We start from the raw sequence: 7807 nt of genomic DNA, 5'->3' as shown, positions 1-7807 counted from the left end.
GACCCACTCTTACAGTTGTTATTGACGTACAAGTCATATAAGCAAGCCTACACAACCTGATAAACCTTCTAAATATATTAATCTCACCAAATAAATTCTTTCCTTTATCATGTGCTAACAATGCTATATAACTAGAATTGCAAATTTAATTCTTAAACACTTATAAAAATTATTAACAAGAGATTTAAAATATATGTACAATATGTCTTAAAATGTAAACCTTCAAACATTACTCTATTTAAAGTTAATCAAATAGCATCCAAGGAACTCGGCCCAAAATAGTTTTATGAATACATCACTTTATTTAAGAATGGTAGACAATTTGACATCTAGACAGCAGAGTGACACAAAGAAAGTGCTATAAGATGCCAATTACTTATGCAACAAGCTGATACCCCCTTGCCACAATTACTCCTAATTAATTCCCTTATTTACCATTGTCAACTAGTTTGGGTGAACCTTTCATACTCAGTGAGTGAACAAGAAGGGAAACAAACATTAAGGTAGAGCTTTTGATAAAAGCCTAATGATAGTATATATGTATTACGAGATAAACTGTGCACAGAGTTAATAAATCATGTGCAAATCAATATAAGATGTTTAAATTTAAATCTAAAAATTTTTAATTAATTTTGCAGCGTAAAAATCTCATGCTCGATAAAATCAATTAACCATGGCAATCTTAAACAATATAATTTCCCGAACGTCACGTAAACGGATAAATCAAAGCCATGGTTTTCTCAAACAAATATAATAGCAATGCAATGCTCAATAAATAAAAACGCATCAATTAAGATATCCTCGGGTAGGTCTAATATAGCCCATAAGCTCTCTGATATCAATAACATCAACACCTACTCATGGGAAATCTCATCGCCAACAAATATAAGTTGGGTCTTTAAGTGCCCCTTTACCTACTCGTGGAAACTCTCCACGCCACCAAATATGAGTCGGAGCTTCAGGCCCCTCTTTACTTACTTGTGGGAACTCCCAACACTACCAAATATTAGTTGAGGCTTTAGGTCTCTCTTTATTATTAATTATCAATAATCAATAGTCACTACTTTGTGCACAAAGACCAAACAAATCTGGTGTGGTAATCGGACCTATACCCGTTAGGTTTAGCTAAGAAAATAAACCAATGGAATTTCAATTGTGTATAATCAATTCAATCATAAGCTCAAAAGGCATGTATGCATGTCTAAATCATGAAAGTTGTGAGCGATATATAACCAAGTTCATCATAAAATCAGTGAACATTAACATAGCAAGTTTGCATATGAAAATCAATGAGCATGGAATAGTTAAAATATTTCACTCAAGCATCATGAAAATTGCCATCAAGGTAGATTAGAAAACTCATTAACGACCACTTTAAGGCCTTTATATAGGAGTGTAATACATACAATTTTGAATTCTTCAAAATAGAGTATAAAATCTCATCATATTTCAAAAGCTTGTTTCCCATTTTGTAAACAGCTTAATAGTTTTGATATGCTCACAAAAACAACACGTATAAAATGAGTTTAGTAATCATTCTTAGTCACTAACAGCTCATGCAACCCAATTACAATCCAAATATAAACATCAGAACTTAATGTAATTGAATAATATCTAAACAGTGGACATATCTAACATATTTAATATATCATATTCGCCATTCAATAATACTTTAACAAGGAATTGCCCACTCACGTCAATTGGTGGGATTTCTCACCAATATTACTAATCAACTTCCTTTAGCTTAAGCTTGATTCAGCCAAGGATATAGCAACTGAAATCACCACCACCATCCAAGCCTTTGACAGCTTAATGCTTCGACCAATGTTCCAATCACCTGTGCCTTCACCAATTATTGTTTAACAACCGAGGCACTATCTCAATTATTCACTAGCAATACACATCATAGCATTGCTTAGTAATATGTTAAATGCCAACCTATCTACACATTCGGCCAACAAACTATTTGGAATTAAATTACCAAATATCATTCATTTCCTCTCCTTTCAAACTTCACCAATCTCTGCCCCTTGGTGCTAGGCTATGTTTGATAAAATTTCCAACACCTTTATTGGTATCCAACCGAATCTGTTTATTTGTATACTTAGATCATTAGTTTCAACATTAATCACATTTCATGCTAGCTTGCAAGCTTATGTTGAGTACTAAAAGCATACATTATACTCTCAACCATTTGTCATACCTTTGAACCTTAGCTCAACTTCCAGCAACCATGCATCCATATACAAACACAATTCAAATTTCAGAATCCATTACGACTCAAAATTTAAAGCTCAACTTTCATAACTTTTAAGTTAAAATCCTTTTAACTTGAAGATGCCCGATTTAGTATTTCCCCGACAACTTCAATCTCCCGCCTACCACATTCAAAAAATTAATCTTTCTACTGAATACTCCGAGAAATATGCCTAGTAAACAATATAACATTCTTACCTTTCTTGGTGTGTCTACATGGGTTCAGAAGAGAACCTCACGGCAACAACTTTCTTCAAATTAAATCAAATGCTCAAAGATTTTTCTCCTCTCTACTAGCTTTCCTACCTCCTACATCAAACCTTCTCCAATGGCAGAATGTTTAATACTTTCAACTTTTTTTTTCCGTAGTTTCCTTGGCTGCTCCACGTTTAGAACAACCCTTAAAATACTCGGGTTTCAAAGAAGAAATGTAATTCCTTTCCATTTTTTTTTTTTATTGTTTGGCAACTATCTTCCTAGAAGGAAATTTTTTACTGTCCTCGGGTTTGAGAGGAAAAACTTGGCAGAAAAGGGTTCTTCAAATGGGCGGATTCTACAATGCACAATGCCCTTTTTTTTTTTTTTAAATCTTTGGGAAATCTCTTTCGTCCACACTTGGCAGGTCACATGCATGTTTATTAGCCACGCGTATTTCCTAGTTCCTTGTGTGGCTTCACGAGTAGACATGCATAGGCCAAAGGAAATTCTTTTCTTGCACGCTACTTGCATGCTTACCCCACTCCGACATGGGCGGCATCCTTTGGTCCCCCACTAGCATGTATACTTTCTTTATTGAATTCTTTGAATTTCAAATTGAAGCATAAATACATTTACGTACACTTTTACTTACTTTCACAAAATTCTTCAATCCGTGAGTTCGTCACTCCTCCACTTTGACTGAACTTATTTACAAAATGGCTCAATAATATTTTAATATTTTATTTAGTCACCATTAATAAAATAATATTATTTTATTATAAAAATATTATTTTATTATAAAAATATTATTTTAATCCTACATTAACTTCTCCATTTTCAATTGACATTTCTAATCGATAATAACCACAATTCATTTTTAATGGCAAAATCTGTTTTTAAATTAACATTATGGGGAACAGGATGTTACACTATGACAACAAACAAAGAATTAGAGAAAGGAGAAGAGAGAACAAGTGGGAAAGGGTAGTGCTACATCTAGTCACCCGACATCGATTTGGCAAGGAACAAGCAGATCTGGTGTTGGATGTGATAAAGAATCAAAGATGGAGCGATTTTGAGAAGAGAGAGAAAAATAGGGAAAAGGTGCCACGAGAGAGACAAGAAGAGGAGGAAGAGAGGAGCTCGAGAGAGGGGATGCATCAGATCTAGATGGAAAAGGTTTTGGTTCTTCATGTATTCTTTTTTGGACTCATGGGAGTTTTACGTCAATATGTTCTTCAAAGTTATCTTCTTTTCAATACTGTGTTAAATGACTTGGTGGAGCACTATACTTACTTAGGGGTAAAAAATGATGACTCTATGGTCTTTTGATAGGTTAAATTTTGAGCTTTTGAATTTTGATTGGCTAAATTTGAATTTTATCTCAAAATTATCTTGATTTATTTGAAGATAAATTCAATAACCGAACTTGAATTTTATTTATAAATTATATTAATTTGGATGAATATTAATTGGTCAAATTAGATGACTTAAGAAACTAGTTCTTTGAGGAATTTCTTGAGTTGATTAGAATAAACTTTTTGAAAATCTTCTACAGGTGCTTTTAAAGAATTTTTAACTTCTTGAAGAATTTGATGCTTGTTCAGGTTTATAGCAACTTGGTTGGTTCCATTTAGACTTTAAAATTTTTTTCATCACTAAAGCAATTTGGTCATCCATTTTATACTTGTAAGAGATTTCACTATTTTTGCAACAAGCCCTTTTATTTGTCGAGGGAAGTTGTGCTTGTGGAATATTTTTAGATATTCTACAAAATTGTCCATGAATGAATTTTTTAGATATATTTGTGGAATATGTGTGCATCAGTGATATATATAATACATCTGAGGAATAATTGTCATTAATTGATACAAAGTGTTTTACATTGAAAAATAGGTGAGCAAAACGTCCAATGAAAAAAATCAGCACAAAAAATGATACCTAGTGATGGAATATTTCATCGAATGTTTTTTATCGACGAAATATTTTGACAAAATATGTTGGCGTTGAATAATTCTATTTTGACATATTTTTGGCCTTCCAATGAAAACATCTCTTTTGATGTAGTCTTTTTCAAAAGAATATTTTGTTAAAAAATTTCGTCGAAAAAGACAATTTCAATGAAATATTCCATTTTTTCAATAGAATATTTTGTTGGAAAAAATGATTTTCCTTGTAGTGTTTCCTCTTTTATATGTATATATATTCGAGATTTTTTCTGCCGCCAACTCAAAGGCGTTTTGAATTGCTTGCACAAGAGGGTTGACACTTGGAATAGTGGTTTAATGATAATTTTGTTTAAAAAATAAAATGTTGAAATTAGATTTCAATTTTTTGTTTTGGTTGATTTTACTTGGAAATGTTTGGTACGAGGATTGTATTTTCACATTCTTTGCAATGTGCTCAATTAAAATACATTGCAACGTTTGCTTTGAAATAAGTCAATATAATATAAGATTACAATTCAATCATATTACAACCAAATGGATACAATGTGATTGTATTAAAAACGAATATAATCTCAAATTGCAACTTACTTTGCAGTGTTATCAAATGTGATTTAACATTTTGCCTTTTTTCATTTGGAAAAATTATTAAAAATCATTCTTAACGTAACTTATTATTTTTGATTTGACATTGTCAAGTATAAAAATTAAAATACACTACAACGTTTGTTTTGAAATAAACTAATATAAGATTGCAATACAATCATATTACAACCAAATGGATATAATGTGATTACATTAAAAATAAATATAATTTCAAATTGCAACTTAAGCTGTAATGTTATCAAACTTGATTTGACATTTTTACCTTTCTTCATTTGGAAAAAATTACTAAAAATCCTTTTTAACATAACTTACTCTTTTTGATTTGACATTTTCACCTATTGTCAAACATATAGGGGAACTATGGTGGATCAATACAATAATTTTTTGATGAATTTAAATATATTAGTAATAAATAAAGTATAACATTTACAATTCATGTAAGAAAATAGACAAGTCAATCAATAAATTCCAAAACTTAATTTTTATCACTTTAAAAATTTAAAAAAAATTAGAAGTAATATTAATTTTTTTGAAAAAAATCTATAAAATTTGAAAACATAAAAATATTTTTTTAATGTTTAGAAATTCTAAAAATTTTTTAAGAACCCAAAAAAATTTTTAATTGTTTTAAAAATTCTAGAAAAATAAAAAATAAAAATAATTTTTCTTTTTAAGAATTATATAAGATTAGAAAATCAATAAAGTTAAAAATATATTCAGAATTTTTGAAAAAATAGAAGATACTATACTCATAATTTTAAAATTATAAAAAATATTTTTTCTTTGTAAGTTTTAATAAATTTTTAAAAATGAAAAATATTTCTTTTTTTATATTCAGATTTTTTTTCAAAAAAATATTTTTTTGGTTTTTTATTTTGTTCAAAAATTAATTATTTCCATTTTTAATTTTTTAGGAAATTTTCAATAATAATAATAATAATACCAATTTATTTTAAAATTTTCAAAATTGCTAACAAAAAAAAAGTTATTTTTCAATTAATATTAATATAGATTTGATCGATGCTTAGTTATTTATTGAAAAATTTATTCAAGAGATGATATCATATAAAAATTTACAATAAAAATATGTATAAGTCTATTGAATTTACATTTTAATATATAGAGGTAATTTTGAAAATTAATATTATATTTAAAGTAAAATACTTGTAAACCAAATACTGCAATATTTTTATACCAGTAATTTCATTCTTTACAATCACATTACAGGAGTATTTTTGTTGCTCATGTTTGAAACCTACCTTTACAAGAGTATTTTTGGAACTGATTTTCATTCTTTTGTTGAATGTTCTTAAAATATGAGTTATGAGGTAAGCCATATCCTATTTTTTGGCTTAATGCAGTCGAGGCACAAGTAAATATGTAATTTTATTCAGCCGCCATACTAGTTATTTACTTTGGTCTATGTTTGTTTTTCTTTCAATTTTTTTATTATCTTTTAAATATAGACTATAGGTTAATTGTACTTTTGATAGATTTAGCCTCTTTTTAATGATTTAAAAATTGTCAAAATTAGATAAGAGTATGACAAATTTTGTAAATTTGTAAATTTTTTTAATCATAGGTAAAATTTTGCAATTTTTTGTGCACATGTTACATGCATTGGCATGAATCTTATTTAACATTATATTTATAACTATATATAAAAGTAAACGTTTTTTATACTGTTGCAATTCAGGGTTTAATATCAGTCAATTAGGCTATCTCAAGTGCATTTTTTTTGTTTATTTCATTCAAATATCATTATTATTATTATTATTATTATTATTTTTGAATTTGTAGAGAGATAAGGAGTTAGAGGGAGAATGAGAGATAGAAAGGAAAAAAAAGGAATTAATGGAAGAGAAAAAATGAAAGAGATGAAATGGATGGGAAAGGAAAGGTGGCTGATAGAGAGAGAAAAGGAGGAGAACATGAAAGTTTAGGATTTATTATTATTTTTTATATTTGAATGAAACGGTACGTTTTGGGATTAAAAGACAAAAAAAAAGAAAGAAAAGCAATACGAAAAACAAAACAAAGCAAGAAAGAAACAAAGAAAATGAAGAAAAGAAAGGAGTGGGCTATTGGGGCTTCAATCCCATTAGGTCCGATCCAGATTTGCTTTCTCTCCTGACCCAATTAGTTTGATTCAAGCCCAAAGCCCAAGAAATAAAGAGATTATCTAAACATTAACAAAACATAATCAATCAACAAAATATGCAATAAATTAAAGAATAATAAAAAATATAACATTTTGATGAATTAATTTGTATTTTAAAAGTTTTAAAAAGAAAAAAAACACAATTAATACTTTATAATGTAGAAATTTGTTATTAAAATTTAAACACTGAGAACATTTTTTATACTTTAAAAGAATTATCTTTAATTTATTATTACTATAATTATTTTTAATATTTTTTAATTTAAAATTAATCTTTCTTGCTATCATCATTACTATTATTCATAAAAAATTTTTCATTTAAAATTATTCATTTTTATAAATATTTTGAAAAAAAAATGACCCAGTCGAAGTAAGGCACCATTCTAGTACAAATAGTATTGAGCTCATTGGACTGTTTAATCAATATCATAATGCATTAATAAATTTTCTTATACTATCTTGGTTTAATTGTGAAGTTGTCCACATAAAATCAACTTATTATAGTCTTTAATAAAATTTTTTATGTTGTTTGTACTAGTTTGGCTTGATATCTGCATTCTCGGATTTACTGCGCTCTAAATTATTAATTGGTTAGTATTAAGAATTCATTTATTATGGGTTGGGGCATTCTCATTAGTAC

General features: G+C 28.2%; 1 long non-coding RNA gene across 1 annotated transcript; it reads right to left on the bottom strand.

Moving 5' to 3' along the window:
* Nucleotides 1-213: 213 nt before the first annotated feature.
* LOC108661093 (uncharacterized) lies at nt 214-2863 on the bottom strand. Its single transcript, XR_016025134.1, has 2 exons — nt 2455-2863; nt 214-2378 (listed from the first exon to the last, which is right to left on the bottom strand). It is a non-coding gene; the product is annotated as an uncharacterized LOC108661093 (long non-coding RNA).
* Between the last annotated feature and the right edge of the window lie 4944 nt (nt 2864-7807).

Source organism: Theobroma cacao, chromosome 3 (assembly GCF_053813885.1).
Source record: "Theobroma cacao isolate CCN51 chromosome 3, ASM5381388v1, whole genome shotgun sequence".
NCBI classification, from domain to species: Eukaryota; Viridiplantae; Streptophyta; class Magnoliopsida; order Malvales; family Malvaceae; genus Theobroma; species Theobroma cacao.
The sequence above is the reverse complement of the archived record's forward strand: the minus strand, read 5'-3'. Positions and strand labels throughout refer to the sequence as shown.